We start from the raw sequence: 18,841 nt of genomic DNA, 5'->3' as shown, positions 1-18,841 counted from the left end.
CGGAGCCTGGAGACTGCTTCGGATTCTGTGTCTCCCTTTTTCTCTCTGCCCCCCCCCCCACTCGTTCTGTCTCTCTCTCTCTCTCTCAAAAATAAATAAAAACATTTAAAAAGAAAATAAACATTTAATAAATAAACATTTAAAAAGAAAAACAGAATCTTAAGGATGAGTTTTCTGAATTCAGGCTCAGAGTTCTGGAGTTGGTTCCCTAATCTCTCTAGATTCAAAGACACTAATGATTCTATTTACAGTGGTAAAGGGGGAACTGAAAGTCCTCAGTGTAATGTGACAATAGAGATATACAAAGTATACACAAAGAGTAACCCCTGGATACTCTTTTGAATACTTATAAACGACAAGATTCTGGGTGACCATGTATTTGATACATTGGCACATTTTTGTCAAACTAAAGAGCACAATGAAATTGGCTGGTTGCTCCTGATGATGCTGAACAATGAGGACAGAAAAAAGATGAACTCAGGGTTCAAATTCTCAGGTCAAGCTCTATGTAAATAACCTGAGAGTTTCTAGGTCTTCCCTGAAAGAAACTCCCATATACTGTAACTACAAAGCTGAGATTTCTGAAAAATCAAACCTGGAGTCTTGTCCCGTGAGTGGGTAAGTAATACCCACAATAAATTGAATTACTTGTATCGATTTTCCAATCATGTTCCTTCCCAGTCCCTGACCATTCAGCCAAAAGTTGGCCACAGCCCATGAGTTGGTATATAATCCTGCCTCTGGTTATTTCTCGTTCCAAGTAAAATGAACAACGAAATACACTGCTCAGAAGTTTGCCCCTGGGGACGATCTTCCTTCACCATTGTCCAGGGATTTCCCAACGAGAGGCTGTAGGACAGTGACTGTTTGCTTTCAGATGCTGCGCGCATATCACACAGAACCATCTGTAGGTCAGACTCAGTTCTCTCCTCCTCTGTGGGTTAATCATAGGTAATGGCCTTGAGGTCATAGGTGCAGGCTGAAAGAGAGAAAGTAAGATAGAAGAAATGAAACCGGGAAGGTGGGCCATTTGCTCATGTAACTGACTTGTGCCTTCAGGGCCTGCTCAAGCTTGATCTTCTGCATATCACTTCTGTTTGATGATGGAATGCTGCTGGGCGCATTCAGCTTCCTGGCCCTGTGAGTCAGACGACATCCAGTTCGTGATAAGAAGCGCAGGTCACATGGTCACCTGATAATTTGGCGGCCCATGGTTAAGTGTTCGGTCTCTACCAAAGCCCAGCAGCAAGTCAAAAGCTGTTTTTCAAAAGGAGAGTAGTTCTCTGCAAAGGACAGCAGACCTTTGCTCCAAAGTCCTGAGTCTACACTGCGATTCACCACTAGAAGCCTGCCAAAAGTTCTGAGCAGCTTGCCTACTGAACTTGGCACACCAATGGGTCTTTGGATTATATGGCTCAAGTGGAAGAGGAGCAGCCTAGACCTATTGCAAAGGTTTCTCTCATTCTAGACCCCACTTAACACTAGCGGCTTTTCCATCCATTTGGGGGATGGGCCAAAGTAGTACATCCAAATGAGAAATGCATTGCCTCCAAAATCCAAAGAGAACCACTAGGTATTGTACTTCTTTTTTGTTGCAGGAAGGGCGAGATACATGAATTTATCCTTCAGCTTCAAAGGGATATCTTAACAGGGCACCTGGATGGCTCAGTCGGTTGAGCGTTCCACTTGGGCTCAGGTCATGATCTCGTGGTTCGTGAGTTCGAGCCCCGCATCGGGCTCGCTGCTGTCAGTGCTGAGCGCACTTCAGATCCTCTGTCTCCGCCCCCCGCCTCAAAAATAAAAAAATAATGATAGTAAATACATTTTAAAAGTAGGGATATCTTGACATGACCCACACCACTTGACTCCTGAAGTTTTCACTGAGGTAGAAGGATCCTAAATGCACTTCTCCTTCTCTGTCACACAAATGTCTTGCCAATAAGTATATCACAGTTGCTGCTTCTTGCTCCCTAGGTCCGATGGGCATCAATATAATGGGTTGGTGTGAATTCTTGTTGGAAAGAAAGATGATCAAGGTCCTTGTGAACTAAATTATGACGAAGGCAGGAGAGTTCATATTCCTGATGTGAGACAGTAGAGGTGTAATTTTGGCCTAGCCAGCTGAAAGCAAGCCGCTTCTGGTGGTTTTCATTAAAAGCGTGAAGGAAACGTATTTGCCAGATCTCTAGCTGTACCCTAGTTACCGGGAGCTATATTAAGTTGTTGGAATAGAAGCTACAACGGGAGCCACCATCTGGCTAAGCTTCTGAAATCCGCTGTCTTTCTCCAAGATCCACCTGTTGGCTGCACAGACCAAATGGGCAAGTCGGAAGGGGATATGTTAGGAATCACCCTTCAAGTCCTTGATGGTGGCACTAAACTCTGCAGTCATTACCAGAAAGTGGGATTGGTTTTGGTTTACTAATTTTCTAGCCATAAGCAATTCTGGTAGCTTCCAGTTGGCCTTTCCCACCATAGTTATCTTCATTGCACAGATCAGGGAAATGATGTGGGGTTTCTGCCAGTTACCGAGTACGTATAGTCCAAAGCTGGGAGTCAGTTGTGGCGCCATGACCCTCCACTTTTGTGACTCAAGTTTACTTATGCTCATTTGACTTAGGATTCTTTGCATTCATACAGATCCAGTAAAAATTCAGTTGATTGCCTTCCTGTTTCACCTCTAGGAACATCACGATCAACTAGGCGATGTCATAAATCTCTGCAAGTCAGGCTATTCTAACTACTGCTTTGGATGTGCAGTCCATTATGGTAATCACACCCACCTTGCCTTTGACAATTAAGTGTCCATCACTGTCCTTACCACCCGGTGGCCCAGTTACCCCCATTGTACTTAAGAATCCTAACCAAATGGCAAAAGTTCCCCTTGTAGTTTCTTTTTTTTTCTTTTTAATGTTTATTTATTTTTGAGAGAGAAACAGAGACAGAGAATGAGCAGGAAAGGGTCAGAGAGAGAGAGAGAGACCCAGAATCAGAAGCAGGCTCCAGGCTCTGAGCTGTCAGCACAGAGTCCGATGCGGGGGTCAAACTCATGAACCACGAGATCATGTCCTGAGCCAAAGTCAGACACTTAACTGACTGAGCCACCCAGGTGCCCCCACCTTGTAGCTTCTGACTATATGAAGAGCGGCCACAGAGTTCTTCAAGAGTGGTGGGGCTCCCCTCACAGATTTATTTCTCACAACCGTGGTGAAGGGTGTGCTCTCCGAATGCTCCTGCGATGGGTGAGCAGACATTACGTGACACATTCACTCTAACACTCCAACTTCCTTCCCTAAGCCTCTGGGTCCTTCCTCTACCACATGCGGAGGCAGTTCTGGCATTTCAGCTGTATTTAATGAAGGCCATCTTTCCCTCGGTGGAACCTGGGGCTGCTCAGGAAGAGGAGATACATTTCCAAGGGCAGTGGGACACATGTGATGTGGGTGACGACACATGGAACAGTGATGCTGCTGCCGTAGTGTGTGGCCAGCTGGGTTGTCCACCTTGTATCACTGACATGGGTCTTGGAAATGATTCTACAGGATCTGGAAAAATTTGCCTGGATGATGTTTCCTGTGGTGGGGATGAGTCATCTCTGGGAACGCAGGCACAAAGAGTGGGGATATCATGACTGCAGACACAGTGAAGATGTTGGAGCAACCTGTTCGGATAAGACATCCAAACCAGGATCTTCAATAAAAGCACGTGGACTCTCCAATGTACTTTTTTCCCCTAATGGGTACCTATATGACAGAATACTCACTTCTCACTTTTTGAAATGAATCATACCTCATATCCTCATTCTGATTTTTTTAACGTTTATTTATTTTTGAGAGAAAGAGACAGAGCATGAGGGGGAGAGGGACAGAGAGAAAGGGAGACACAGAATTGGAAGCAGGCTCCAGGCTCTGGGCTGTCAGCACAGAGCCCGATGCGGGGCTCGAACTCATGAACCATGAGATCATGACCTGAGCTGAAGTCGGATGCTCAACTGACTGAGCCACCCAGGCGCCCCACCTCATTCTGATTTTTAAGGCCTCTTTCGTACCAAACTTCTTTTCTCTCGGGAAGTCAAATCTCATTTTCTAATATCTACCCATATTTTCCCAAAGTTAAGTTCACCGGACCCTAGTGGTAACAAACTATTCCACAAAAAGAAGTTATCCATAGTCAAATTAATTTAGGAAAAATTAATAAGGGTTTAGTCATTGAAACACTCAAACAGTTGCCTTGAAATATCCACATACTTAGGGCACCTGGGTGGCTCAGTTGGTTAAGCAACTGACTCTTGATTTCAGCTCAAGTCATGATCTCACTGCTCATGGCATCAAGCCCTGCACTGACAGCATGGAGCCTGCTCAGGATTCTCTCTCTCCCTCTCTCTGCCCTTCCCCCACTCACTTGTGTGTGTGTGTGTGTGTGTGTGTGTGTGTGTGTGTCTCTCTCTCTCTCAAATCAGTAAACATTTAAAAAAAAAAAAAAAAGAAAAGAGGGGCGCCTGGGTGGCTCAGTCAGTTAAGTGGCTGACTTCGGCTCAGGTCATGATCTCACAGTCCGTGAGTTCGAGCCCTGCGTCGGGCTCTGTGCTGACAGCTCAGAGCCTGGAGCCTGCTTCACATTCTGTGTCTCCCTCTCTCTGACCCTCCCCTGTTCATGCTCTGTCTCTGTCTCAAAAATAAATAAACGTTAAAAGAAATTTTTAAAAAGGAAAAGAAATATCCACATATTTAAAAAATTTTTTTTTCAGGGGCGCCTGGGTGGCGCAGTCGGTTAAGCGTCCGACTTCAGCCAGGTCACGATCTCATGGTCCGTGAGTTCGAGCCCCGCATCAGGCTCTGGGCTGACGGCTCAGAGCCTGGAGCCTGCTTCCGATTCTGTGTCTCCCTCTCTCTCTGCCCCTCCCCCGTTCATGCTCTGTCTCTCTCTGTCCCAAAAATAAATAAATGTTAAAAAAAAAAAAAAATTTTTTTTTTCAGAGTTACCCAAATACTCATTCTTACTTGAAGGACTTACTTGTGTATGACTCATACCAACAGCGCTGGAATAAATGTTCTTCAGCTAAAGTCTGGGCTTATGGTTTATAGAATTTCAAAAATGTTAAGAATTGTTTTGCGGATTCTTCCTCCAAGCCAAAGTTTTTGTTACGCAACTTTCAAATCGTGCAAAGAAAATTCTCATGTACACCTGCCCAGGTATAATTGTGGGAGAGTTGAATTCCCTGATTCTGATATACTCTTTTATTAGTCTTGGAGTTTCCTTATTTTCAATCAGTCCCAACACCTTTATCTCTTACTTTAGACATTCTTTTCTGAGATGAGCAGGTAAGACATTGAATTCGGTCTTAAGGAATTTATTTAAACTCCAATATAAATGTGAAACCTGCCTCTTAAACCTTGACTATTCTATCCAGCTTTTCAATTCAGATAGATTTACAGTTATGATTTACAAACAATCACAATCCTTCAGTGACGATTTTCTATCAAATTGAATTTTCCCCAAGTCTTCTGGATGCTCGTTCTGCACTGAACTATTCTCTTTCAAGGAGAACTTTTCCTCCTCATGGTCATGAATATCCACATGTTTTTTTCATGTTTATTTATTTTTGAGAGAGAAAGACAGATCCTAAGCAGGGGAGGGGCAGAGAGGGAGACACAGAATCCGAAGCAGCTGACACATGTGTAGCACCTCTACCTGGGCCACCTTCTTGGCCTCCTTTTGCCCATAATTCTCCTGAAGGATCTGGTGCTGTTCTGGAGAGGCCCTCTGCAGATACCGAACCACCAGTCAGCTGCATTTGTTGTCCTGGATATCAGTGCCAATCTGGCCTGTCACCTTGGGGTCTCCAAAGAGACAAGGTAATCATCCTGAATCTGAGAGAAGTCCCCCTTCTCCGGTAACACCTCCCCATCAATGCCCACCATATACACGGCAGCAGCTACAGGAAGATAGAAGGAGTAGAAAGCTATCTTGCACCTGACAATAGATTTGTACTTCTTTCCAGTGAATCTGCCAAGACCCACATTCCCCAGGGGCTGGGGTGGGGGGAGGGGAGGGGTGCTGTGATGAGGTCCAGGATCTGTCCGATCTCAGTCTGATAGGAACTCTGCAGGAAAAGCTCAATTAAGTTCGGGTAATAGGGCTGCTCCCGGCAGTACAGCTTCAGCAGGCAGTAGATACATGCTTCCGGAAGCAAAACATCGTTGACGGCATCCAAACCTATGCCTGGCTTCTGTTAGCAGCCGATCTGCCCCTGTTGGGTGAGGGATGAATCCATGATATCATTTGACACCAGGAAGAAAGCTTGGAGCAGTTCCACACAGCAGCTCACAGTCAGGGCCAGCAGAGACCATCAGCATCTTAATTAAATATATTCATTCTCACATCAGTAGGCAATAGGACTTAAATATTTCACTGACTATGCCACAGCATGCCAAAAACTACCCAAGTGCCCTAACATAGATAAATTAGCCTTGATAGAATTGTAACTCATTCCCTTTCATACAAACACTTGCAAGAATTCTGCAAAACAAACAAATACTTGCAAGAATTGCCTTCAAAAGCTGACTGTGTCAATTTGGCTCAGAATCAACTTCCAACTTCTTAATTCTCCAAAAAAGTCACATACTCTTTACATATAGTGAATTTCAGATTCCCCCCACCCCAGGGTCCAAACTCTTGTTAGAATTATTTTCGTCTAGCAACTCTAAGATGTAAGTTTATTCCAACTTCCTGGATATTGTCATATTACAGATATGTGCCTTTCTTTCCTGACCCCACATACATGATATCACCTCTCCCTAATATCCTTCACAATATCTAGTAAGTAGTATGTAATTATTTGAAATGCAGACAAGAATCAGGACCATTAAGTAACATTATTTTTAGCTGGAGTCTCTGATCAGATTTTGAGGCAAAATGATACCTCGAAAATCATTCTGGTGTTCTGGTTACAGAATGAAACAAAAAAAGAACTGAGGCTGGTGGGCAGAGGCAGCAGATGTGCGGGGAGGGTCAAGCAGGAAATCCACGTCATTGCCACCCTTCTGCTAACCGCTGGGAAATGAACATTGGTGCAGTTATTTGCAGGCCACTTGGATGTGCCTTACTCAGCATCTGCAAAGGGCCTCATTTCACGGGAAAAACATCACACGTCTTACTCTCTAGATCTGGCTGCACTGTAAATGAAGCTTCTCCCTGGGATTGTGTCCAAGGGACACAAACTCGTGTCACTTTAATAAGGAAGCTAGTTTGATCTGCTCAGGTAATTTCTGGAGAAAGATAAATACACTTACTCAATTATTGACGATTTCATGTATTTAATACGTATTTATGGAGTAGCTCCTTGACAATGCTAGGCCAAAGGCAGATGAACTAAATAAAAGTAGCTCTAGTCCCTCATCCAGAGAAGAATCCAAGAGTGTAATGAATGTGCATGAGGAAATAATTATTTATTTAAAGTTATGAAGTAGAAGTTATGAAATGAAAAGGCGTGAGCAGAAGGCCTTACTTGTTTGCAGCGTCAGAGAATATTTCTGTGAAGGGTATGGGTGTGACTTAATCATATATAGAGGTGTTAGGGAGACCATTAAAAATACATAGGTAGTGGGGCGCCTGGGTGGCTCAATCGGTTGAGCATCCGACTTCGGCTCAGGTCATGATCTCACAGTCTGTGAGTTCGAGCCCCGCCTCGGGCTCTGTGCTGATGGCTCAGAGCCTGGAGTCTGCTTCCGATTCTGTGTCTCCCTCTCTCTCTGCTCCTTCCCTGCTCATGCTCTGTCTCTCTCTGTCTCAAAAATAAATAAAAACATTAAGAAAAAAAAATTAAAAAAAAATACATAGGTAGTATTTTATTAAAGTAACAAAGGTGAGAATGAGCTTGTCTGATTCCAGGAACTGAGAGACAGTCGAGGGGAATAATATTAGACCTAAGTGAATAAGGCGGAAATCTTCCGGTAAAGCCTTGACATGTAGCCAAGGGTGAGATTATTCCTGGGATAGAGATTTTTGTACTTTATTCTAAAGTGAAAGGGAAACCATGGAGGAGTGTAAGCATGGTAAGACTTGAATTTTAAAGAGAAAACTCTGGCTGGAGAGAGAGAGAGAGAGAGAAGTGGCTGGGGGGCTATTGGACACAGGGAGTCAAGTTACTAGATGATTCTAGTGAAGGTATGAGGTTCTGAGTAGAACATTCATTGTGTAGCTAATGCAAAGTTGACATATTCATGAAATATTTAGTTGGTAGAACCAACAGAACTCGATAATTCATCAAATGTAGGAGTTTGAATGAAGGAGACTCAAAGATTGCTCCACCAGTTCTGGACTAAGCGAACAGGTATACTGCGGTTCTGTCATCGGAAAAGAGAATCCTGGCAGGTTGGAGGAGGTAGCCTGGTGAATTTCATTTTGTATATGTTGAGTCTGAGGTGTTTTTATTTTTTTTTTTTTTTTTTTTTTAATTTTTTTTTTTCAACGTTTATTTATTTTTGGGACAGAGAGAGACAGAGCATGAACGGGGGAGGGGCAGAGAGAGAGGGAGACACAGAATTGGAAACAGGCTCCAGGCTCTGAGCCATCAGCCCAGAGCCCGACGCGGGGCCCGAACTCACGGACCCCGAGATCGTGACCTGGCCGAAGTCGGACGCTTAACCGACTGCGCCACCCAGGCGCCCCAAGTCTGAGGTGTTTTTAAAGCAGCCAAGTAGAGAGGGTGGTAAGGAACTTGATGTAAGTGTTGGGTGATCAGAAAACTGGTCTTGGATGGAGGTATAAACAGAGGATCTTAGATTTGTAGATGGCAACTAAAACCCGTAAACTGTAAATTAAGAATAAAAATTGCTGACCCGAGAAAAGACGGCTGTTAGCCCTGAGGAATAACAATATTGAAGGGCTCATTGACTTAAAAGTAACTGCAAGAGGGGACTGAAGACTAGTAGTCAGGATGGCAGGTCACCGAAGCCGAGGGAAAAGGACGTTTCCAAAAAGGAGGGCATTAGCAACCTTGTCAACAAGTTGTGGAGACGCCATTACACGTGAACCGGAGCATTTTTCATGAAGTTTAGCAACATGTGAGTCATTAGTAAACTTAATGAAAGCAGTCTTGTTGCATTAAAAAAATAAGATAGTTTCGGGGCGCCTGGGTGGCTCAGTCGGTTAAGCGTCTGACTTCAGCTCAGGTCATGATCTCATGGTTCATGAGTTCAAGCCCCACATCGGGCTCTGTGCTGACACCTCAGCGACTGGAGCCTGTTTCGGATTCTGTGTCTCCCTCTGTCTCTGCCCCTCCCCTGCTCCTGCTCTTTCTCTGTCTCTCAAAAAGTAAATAAATGTTAAAAAAAATAAAGAAGTAAAGAAATAAAGAAGAAGATAGTTTCAAGTTCAGGAGTTAATGGGAGTTAGAACGTTGGGAAAGTAGGTATAGATTATTTTCCAAAAAAGCTGTATTTTAAGGGGAAGAGAAGATAAGGCGGTGACAAAAAAAAAAAAAAAAAAAAGGAATATAGGTCCAGCAAAATTACTTATTTTCTTTGACAGAAGATTCTAGAGTAGTATTGTGCAATAGAACTTTCTGTGATGGAATGAGGTATATATACAGGTAGCAGATGTTGAGGGTTATAGAAAAAAAAAAAAAAAGGACAAGGAAAATGGGATCCAGAGTGTATACAGGACAGAATACAATCCCAAATAGGATGTTTGGAGTAGGCCTTCTAGAAAAAGTGAAACTTGAGCAAAGTTGAAGGAGGTGAGAGAGTTGATTAGGTGCATGTACAGGGAAGAAAAACACAGGTAGGGGCGCCTGGGTGGCTCAGTCAGTTAAGGGCCCGACTTCAGCTCAGGCCATGATCTCACCGTTCCTGGTTTCGAGCCCCACATTGGGCTCTGTGCTGACAGCTCAGATCCTGGAACCAGCTTCGGATTCTTTGTCTCCTTCTCTCTGCCCCTCCCCTGTTCACACTCTGTCTCTCTCTGTCCCTCTATCTCCAAAATAAATAAACATTAAAGAAAATTAGAAAAATACAGATTAACAGCCAGTTCAAAAGCCTTAGGGCAAGATTATGCCTGATATGTTTGAGGAATAGTAAGGAAAGGAACCCAGTGTAACTGAAGAATAAAAATTAGAACCGTCAGACATGGGTCAAAGGAGGTAAGGGGTAGGGCAGATAATTCAGGGATAAGTAGGTCTTCGTAACAATTTAGGTTTTTACTCTAGTGAAACATGGAGCCATTGGATGATCTTGAGCAAAAGACTGCTGTCTGATTTCTAATTTTAGCTTGTGAATAAAGAACAAACTGTAGAGGATCAATGATGGAAATAGAGAATTTAGACTCATGGGAGGTCATTGCAGTAATTCAGGCAAGAAATGTTGGTGGCTCAGTGTAGTTGTTAACAATGAAAGGGGTGACAAGTGTTGGGATTTTTAAACGTCTTTTGAAGATGCAGAAAACAAGATTTCCTGAAAGGTAGGATATACGGTATTACAGGAGCCAATAATTGTGCCAATATATTTCCATATATAAAATAATGGATTTCCATCAACCAAAACACGGCAGATTACAGTCTTAGAGGATATTTGGAAGAACTGAAAAGAATTCCGTTTCAGACGTCTATGAGAAATTCAAGTGGAAATGCTACATGGCGTTTGGATAAATGAGTCAGGAGTTGGAATAGTCAGGAATAGATATTAACGGCATAGATTATTAACACAGGTGTGCTGCAAAGGATGGGATCAGTGGGAAAAAGCAATTATTTTTTGTTTGTTTATTTTTAGATTGCTTAGATGTATTGCTGGGAATTAACCTGGAGATAAAAATAACCTTCTACGGGGGCACCTGGGTGGCTCGGTGGTTAAGCGTCGGACTCTTGGTTTCGGTTCAGCTCACGATCTCATGGTTTCATGCGTTCGAGTCTCACATCGGGCTCTGTGCTGACAGCCCGGAGCCAGCTTGGAATTCTCTCTGCCCCTCTCTCTCTGCCCCTCCTCTGCTCATGCTGTCTCTGTCTCTCTTAAAAACAAATAAGCTTTAAAAAAAATAATAAAATAACTTCTATCTTTAAATTACATCCATCACCTCAAAATGATTACAAATCTTCGTATCTGTTATTTAATGCTGAGGTTACCCAATCATTATTTCTTTTCATGGAAATGATTTGCACCGTTCATTTCCTTCAGAGTTCCAAATCTGGGATTGGCATGTTACCAAGATCCAGTAAGTAAACATGTAATCTAGGTCTTAGGAACCAAGTCTGTACTACAAAGATATCTTTCTCGGATCCCCTGCAAATGGAGTGTTCTAATGCTGAATGGAGAAAAAGTACCCTGGAATTAGATAGGGAGACTGGAGGATGGGGCTAGATATTGGAGGCTCTGAAATATGATTTGTAGCCCACAAGCAGCCCCGGCTGGTTGGAATGGTTGTCTCCTGTTCTGGACGTGTTGAAGTGAGACGTGGAGACAGGTGGGGTTCTTTGTGTGATTCTGACTTCTCTCTCCCTGCTGCCAGCGTGCTGTGCAGAGGATTAAGTTGTGGAGAGGCCGGATCTCTTTTTGTGGGTCCTCACTTTGAGAAAGGGAATGATCCAATTGGGGCTGAAAAGCTTGAATGTGAAGGGAGTGAAAATCATCTTGCCTTGTGCCCCATGGCACCCCATCCCGACGGGACTTGTAACCATAGCAAGAGAGGCTGGAGTCTCTTCTTGTGAGAGAGTGAATGATCTTAATGTGCTGGGGCTGGAGAGGGAGAAGGTTGGGCAGGAGTTGAAAAGTCTCTTTTCTAAGGCTTTATCTCCTCTTCGGATATACAGATGCCTGACTTGTGAATGGCAAACCCCAATGGGAGGGGTAAGTGGAGATCAAGGTGCTTGGAACCTGGGGTTCCCCCTGTGACAACCACTGGGACCTGGAAGATGCCAGTGTCCTACTGTGCAGCTGTGGGATTGCTTGCTCAACCACAAGAAAAAAAAAAATATATTGGAGGAGGAAGTGTTTGTGTGTAGGGACATAGGTTTTGTTGCTTAGGGAATGAGTCCCTTCTGGATAACTGTCAAATGACAGTCTTTGGAGCTCCTCTCTGTGCCCATGAAAAACCATCATTGTGACCTGCACGGTGAGGGAACAGTGCTTGTGGGCATCTACTGGCAATAGAGCTCACACATGGCAGATAAGATGAGGGATTGAAGGAAAGACAGGTAAGAAAACAAGGGGTGTAGGTGGGATAGGGATGACAGTCAAAGAGTAACATGTAATAAATAGTGATAACTGGGCACACTGGTAAGGTGAAGGTAAGCACTCACCTCTCCTTTGGGGATTTGCAACTAGACATTAATAAAGACAATTTTAGGGGCGCCTGGGTGGCTCAGTCGGTTGAGCGTCCGACTTCAGCTCAGGTCTTGATCTCACGGTTCATGGGTTCGAGCCCCGCGTCGGGCTCCGTGCTGACAGCTCGGAGCTTGGAGCCTGCTACCGATTTTGCGTCTCCCTCTCTCTCTTCTCTCCTCTTTGCACTCTGTCTCTCTCTCTCTCTCAAAAATAAAAATAAACATTAAAAAATAAAATAAATAAAGACCATTTTAATTGGTCACGAGTTTGAGAGTCCTTACCATGATTGCTCATTCCACTTTGTCATAGAACTCTTCGATCCTTTCCATGCTTATTTTCGCCCGATTTCCTACACCCCTACCAGGAAACCAGACCCAGCCATTGTTTCCATGCTCCTCAGGTTTATCTGACTCATCTCTGTCTGCAGTCCCAGACAGTGGTGATTTCATCTGCTCAGCTAAGTAAAGCACAGTACCAGGAAATGCTTTGCAACACTAAAAATTGTGACCTATTGGCTAGACTTTCTCCTCTCTGCAGACAAACAGCTCTGCCTCGTGGGTGGGGGCCATCCTGTGCTGGCAGAGTGGAGATCCTTCACCAGGGCTCCTGGAGCGTGTCTGTGATGACAGCTGGGACCTAAGTGATGCACACGTGGTATGCAGACAACTGGGATATAGAGTGGCCGTTAATGCCACCAACTCTGCTCACATGGGCGGGGGAGAGGTGGGATCAGACCCCATCTGGCTGAAATGACCTGAACTACACAGGAAAGGAGCCCCACATTGGAAGTGCCCTTCCCGGGGCTGGGGACAGCACGACTGCAGGCACAAGGAAGATGCGGGGGTCATCTACTCCGGTCTGCCCACAAGCCTTGCATCCTGCTGCACACACGCACACACACACACACAGGGCACAGTGGCAAAGTGGAGTGAAAAATGTACTGATCTGAGAGTATAGAGAACTTGATTTTAACCCTGTTCTTAAACTTTCCTAATACCCTTGGCTATTTCCTTCCTCCCTCCCTTCCTTCCTTCCTTCCTTTCTCTCCCTCCCTCTCCCTTCCTCCCTTCTTTCCTCCCTTTTTCCCTCCCTCCCTTCTTTCTTCCTTCCTTCCTCTCTCTCTCCTTCCTTCTCCTTTCTCCCTTCTTTCCTTCCTTCCTTCCTTCCTTCCTTCCCTTTTTTGGTGTCATTTAGGAGAGGAGTGTTGGTCTTAGAATAAGAGAAGGTTAGATCCAAAGAAAGGGACCTTTCATTCCATCTACTCTGGTGTTAGGAGGCCAAAAGACATTGAGTAACTTGCCGAATAACACAATCTAATAAGTAGTAGAAATGGGATTAACCCCATTTCCTGAATCTGATTTATGTTAGAGAGTAAAACTAAGAAAGTTACATTTTAACTTAATTTTAAGCATAAATATTGTTGGGGAACCCATATGAACCCTGAAATCACACAAGAGGCTTAATTTCCATCAGATACATTGTGTTAATAATATGTTAAAGTGGTTTATGAAGGTTTTTTTTTTTTTTTGAGTCCTAATATACTATCTTCAGGGAGGAATTTTTCTAACACTCCAGAAGGAAATATTTAACAGTAGATTCACAGCTTTGAGGCTCTACAATGAAGCTGAAAGGGACACTGGTGCTGGGAGACTGGAGTTATTCCACGCCTGGACCTGGGGCAGTGTGGGCCGGAGGAATGTGTCCACGGTCACCATGGAGATCGTGTGCCAAGGACGCAGTTATCAGCCACACCCCTTCGTATAAAATGGGCTCTGCTTTCACATGGGAAGATGGTGTTCGGGGCCCTACAATGCTTATCTTCATATGGCAGTGTCCATCTGCCCCCCGGGGAGCAGAGACTATCCCGCCCAGCAGGAGAGGGTGGATCACGTATGAAGGTGGGAATCTTCTTCAACACTGGCTGCTCTCAGAAACCCTGTGAACTAGAATGTGCCGCTAAGAAATACCTGGTCTTCCAGGTCGGGAGCTCATGGCAAACTCACTGCAAAGTGCATGGCAATAAATACCGAGTTAAGGTCCTTCCTCCCACACAACCTCATTACTCTGGTTTAGTATTTTACAGCGTTGCTTTGTTTTGTTTCGTGTTTTAGCGCGCACTGTTTGCTTCCCCTAAGTCCCCTGTGAGCTCCTGCGTTAAAAACAAACATAAAAAAGGATATGAACTCTCATAAAAATTGTGACATGTTAAAATTTGAAAAATATTGTATGTATTCGTTGTCTTAGAAATTCTAGAAAGCTCAGAACACTGGGCGAGCATGCGAATCAATTGGGAGGACTAAGTGCTCCATTTTTTTCCTGCAGAATTTTCCAGGGTGAAAAGGTTACACAGTAATGTATAAATAATGTATTTTTAAAATACATTAAACTGCATTAAAATTTAACATGTGTAATAGAGAAATTTGGAAACATTTTACACTATAAGTAATAAAATCCATATTTAATCCTACGATCAAAAATAACTATTGCTGGGGTGCCCGGTGTCTCAGTTGGTTGACCAGCTGACTCTTGACTTAGACTCAGGTAATGATCCCAGGGTTATGGGATCAAGCCCCACATCCAGATCAGCAGTGAGCGTGGACCCTGCTTAGGATTCTCTCTCTCTCTCAATCCCTCTCTCTCTCTCTCTCTCTCTCTCTCCTGCCTCTTTCCCCTCCTCACATTTTCTCTCGCTCTAAAAAAATAAATAAATAGAAATAAAAATAAAAGCTTCAAAAATAAATAACTATTGCTAGTTATTAACTAGTGGTCTTTTTGTACAAAAATATAATTGTAATTATGATTGTGTTTATGAAACATGGATGATACTATACGTACTTATATATACGTATAGAGAATATGGCATCTATGCATATAATGTGTTATATCACTATATCTCATATATATAACATATATGTTTTGATTGGGGGTTCCTTTTTATATGAAACTATGCTGTGAATATATTCTAATTTTACTAAATAGTCTTTGAACAGCACACAATATTTCATCCTGTGGATGTATCTTAAATAACCATGTGTTTATTGATACTAAGGCTATCTCCCTATGTCAAACTAGTATAAATAATGTCATTATAAACATTCATACCCATTGTGGTGAATCTCTGGTTATATCCAAAAATTATATGTCTAATCCTGTAATGAAGGGGGAAAGTGAATGCACGCTTTCAAGATTCCTTATATATACTACTTCATTGCCCTCACAGAAAACCTGCGTATTAATTTTCATTCTTATGATCAGCGTATAAGGAACCAATTTCATCTCACCCTGCCTACCAACGCCACACACAGAAAAACACACACATGCATATACACACGTTACCAAATTAAAATTTCACCTCTCTCCACCAAGTTTGAATGGGCTTGATGAGAGTGAGTGTGAACATTTCTCATGAATATTTTCCAATTGTGGTTCGTATTTTTACGTTCCTTGCTTCTTTCAACTATTTGACGTTTATCATAATAGAAAATGTTTTTCAAAACAATGAGAATATACAGAAAGCAGGAAAAATACAAATATCAGCTATAAGCTCATTATTGATGATATTTTTGATGATGTATTACCTAATTGTACATTCTTTTTTAGTTCTAGTGTAGTTAACATGCAGCGTTGTGTTAGTTTCTGGTGTACAATATAGTGATTCAACAATTCTATGCTCACTCAGTACTCATCCACATGAGTGTACTCTTTAATCCCCTTCACCTATTTCACCCGTAGCCCACGCACCTCCCCGCTGGTAACCACTAATTTGTTCTCTATAGTTAAGAGTCTGTGCCCTGGCTTGTCTCTTTTTTTTCTTTGTTCCTTTGTTTTACTTCTCAAATTCCACATATGAGTGAAATCAAATGGTCTGTCTTTGAAATCAAATGTCTTTCTCTGACTGACTTATTTCACTTAGTATTATACCCACTAGATCCATCCATGTTGTTGCAAATGGCAAAATTTCATTCTTTTTTATGGCTGAGTAATATTCCATTCTATTATCTATCTATCTATCATCTATCTATCATCTATCTATCTATCTATCTATCATCTATCTATCATCTATCTACTACATCTTCTTTATCCATTCACCTATCAGCGAACACTTGGGATCCTTCCAGAATTTGGCTATTGTAAATAACCCTGCAGTAAACTAGGGTGCCCATATCTTTTTGAATTTGTGTTTCCCTATTCTTTGGGTAAATACCCAGTAGTGGAATTATTGAATCATATGGTAATTCTATTTTTAATTTTTTTTAAGTTGATTTATTTATTTTGAGAGAGACAGAGAGAGTGACAGAGAGAGAGAGAGAGACAGAGAGACAGGGGGAGAGGCAGAGAGAGAGGGAGACATTTTTTGGCAGGCTCTGAACTGTCAGCACAGAGCCCGATGGGGGGGTTCGAACTGATGAAACTATGAGATCACCCTGGCTTCCTACTTTCTTTACTCCTACTATGGTCTCCCCTTTCCATTCAAAGAGTTCCACTCAAAGAGTCCCCTTTAACATTTCTTATTCATTTTAACCCTTTAACATTTCTTATAGGGCGGGTTTAATGGTGATAAATTCCTTTAACTTTTGTTTGAAGTGGAAAAAATAACATTGCTACCCCATTAGGGTATGAGAGGTAATTAACCATCTATAGGAAGGGTGGCCAGCACGTAGTAAATGCTAAATAAAGGACTTAATAAAAGTGGAGGAATTGCAAGGGCTCAGCAGAGAGAAAATGAATCTTAGGAACCTGAAGAATTCACTAGCAGAGACGGTAGGGGCCGGGCCGTTTGAATTTGAATTCCTCCCACTGTCCATCCTTCTCAGTTTCATCCAGAAGAAGGGATTCTCTAGAGGAGGACCTATTCCATGAGATGGAAACCTGCCTCTCCAGAGAGGACCCCACCAGGTGGGCACCTCAAGTCTGTGACTCCGGGGCCCTCACTCCATGGGGAGGGTGGGAGGGTGAAGAAACAGGACGGATGGCTGCGAATTCCCGCCTGACAGAGACGTTCCTCTGCCTCCTATACAAACGACTGCGTGTGAAAGGGAAGCAAAAGCAGCAGCGGTTGAAATAAAAGGTGATTCAAAATTAAGAAAATTAGGCAAATCGACTGAAGACAATTACCTCTTCACCCACTTCATCCTCAGGATCATGGCAGAGGCACCAAATGGGTTTAAAATGAAAGTCATGCAGTCTCTTCAGATGTAATTCAATCTCTCCAGCCTGTCTTCAGTTTCATTAGCAAGCTGATCAACAATGAACAGTTGTTTTCCAATTTTGCTACGTTTTTACTTTTTAAAACGTGGTAACTGGGGCACCTGGGTGGCCCAGTTGGTTGAGCCTCCGACTCTTGATTTTGGCCTGGGTCATGATTTCAAGGTTGCGGAATCAAGCCCGGCATCAGGCCCCAGGCTGAGCATGGAGCCTGCTTGGGGTCCTCTCCCTCTCTCTATGCCCCTCCCTGGCTCACACTCTCTCTGTCTCTCTCAAACAAATAAATATTTTTAAAAATTTTGATCACTAACTTCTTTGGATATTGCCTTTATTTGCACATTTATGATTATTTTAAAATGTTTAAAATGACATGTAATATGCATATAAACATGTATACGTAACATGCAAAAAACTATTCATCATTTCATTGGACAAAACACTATAGTGTAATTGCTGTACCAACACAATAGACATAGTCGGGCAAGTGATTTTCCAGTAGTTGTAACAAATTTCACTCCTAGAAGTTATGAATGAGAATGTATTTGACTGCCTCTTCTCTGGCACTGAATATTTTCATCCCTTTTATAATTTTGCTAATTCAGTTTTGATAAATAGTATCTCACTGTTATTTTAATTAGCAATGTTTTCATTATTAATGAAATATATTATTTTTTTGCATCTTTACGTATTAGCCAAGTTAAGTCTTAAAAGGCTTAAGAATTGCCAGTTTTTCCTTTGACATTGATAGTTTCTTAATTTGCAACTACTATTTTTTTAATATTTTTATTTATTTTTGAGAGAGAGAGAGAGAGCATGAGCAGGCGAGGGGCAAAGAGAGAGGGAGACACAGAATCTGAAGCAGGCTCCAGGCTCTGAGCTGTCAGCACAGAGCCTGACACAAGGTTCGAACTAGTGAACCGCAAGATCATGACCTGAGATGAAGTCACATGCTTAACCTACTGAGCCACCCAGGTGTCCCTGCAACTGCTTTTTTTTTTCTTTTTAATGTTTTATTTATTTTTGACAGAGAGAGAGAGAGAGACAGAGACAGAGCATGAGCGGGGCAGGGGCAGAGAGAGAGAGGGAGACACAGAATCTGAAGCAGGCTTCAGGCTCTGAGCTGTCAGCCCAGAGCCTGACGCGGGGCTCGAACTTGTGAACCACGAGATTGTGACCCGAGCTGAAGTCGGACGCTCAACCAACTGAGCCACCCAGGCGCCCCTGCAACTGCTATTTTTAATATCAGGACTACTGATCTTTCCTCTATGTTATTTGTTGCATTCAATCTCCCAGTTTGTCATTTGACTTTACATACTTTAGAC

At 42.8% G+C, this 18,841-nt stretch overlaps 1 pseudogene; it reads right to left on the bottom strand.

Annotated features, from left to right (window-relative positions):
- Window positions 1-3,536: 3,536 nt before the first annotated feature.
- Window positions 3,537-6,331, bottom strand: LOC125170553 (farnesyl pyrophosphate synthase-like; annotated as a pseudogene).
- Between the last annotated feature and the right edge of the window lie 12,510 nt (window positions 6,332-18,841).

This window comes from Prionailurus viverrinus, chromosome B4 (assembly GCF_022837055.1).
Source record: "Prionailurus viverrinus isolate Anna chromosome B4, UM_Priviv_1.0, whole genome shotgun sequence".
NCBI classification, from domain to species: domain Eukaryota; kingdom Metazoa; phylum Chordata; class Mammalia; order Carnivora; family Felidae; genus Prionailurus; species Prionailurus viverrinus.
This window is presented reverse-complemented; position numbering and strand designations above follow the sequence as displayed.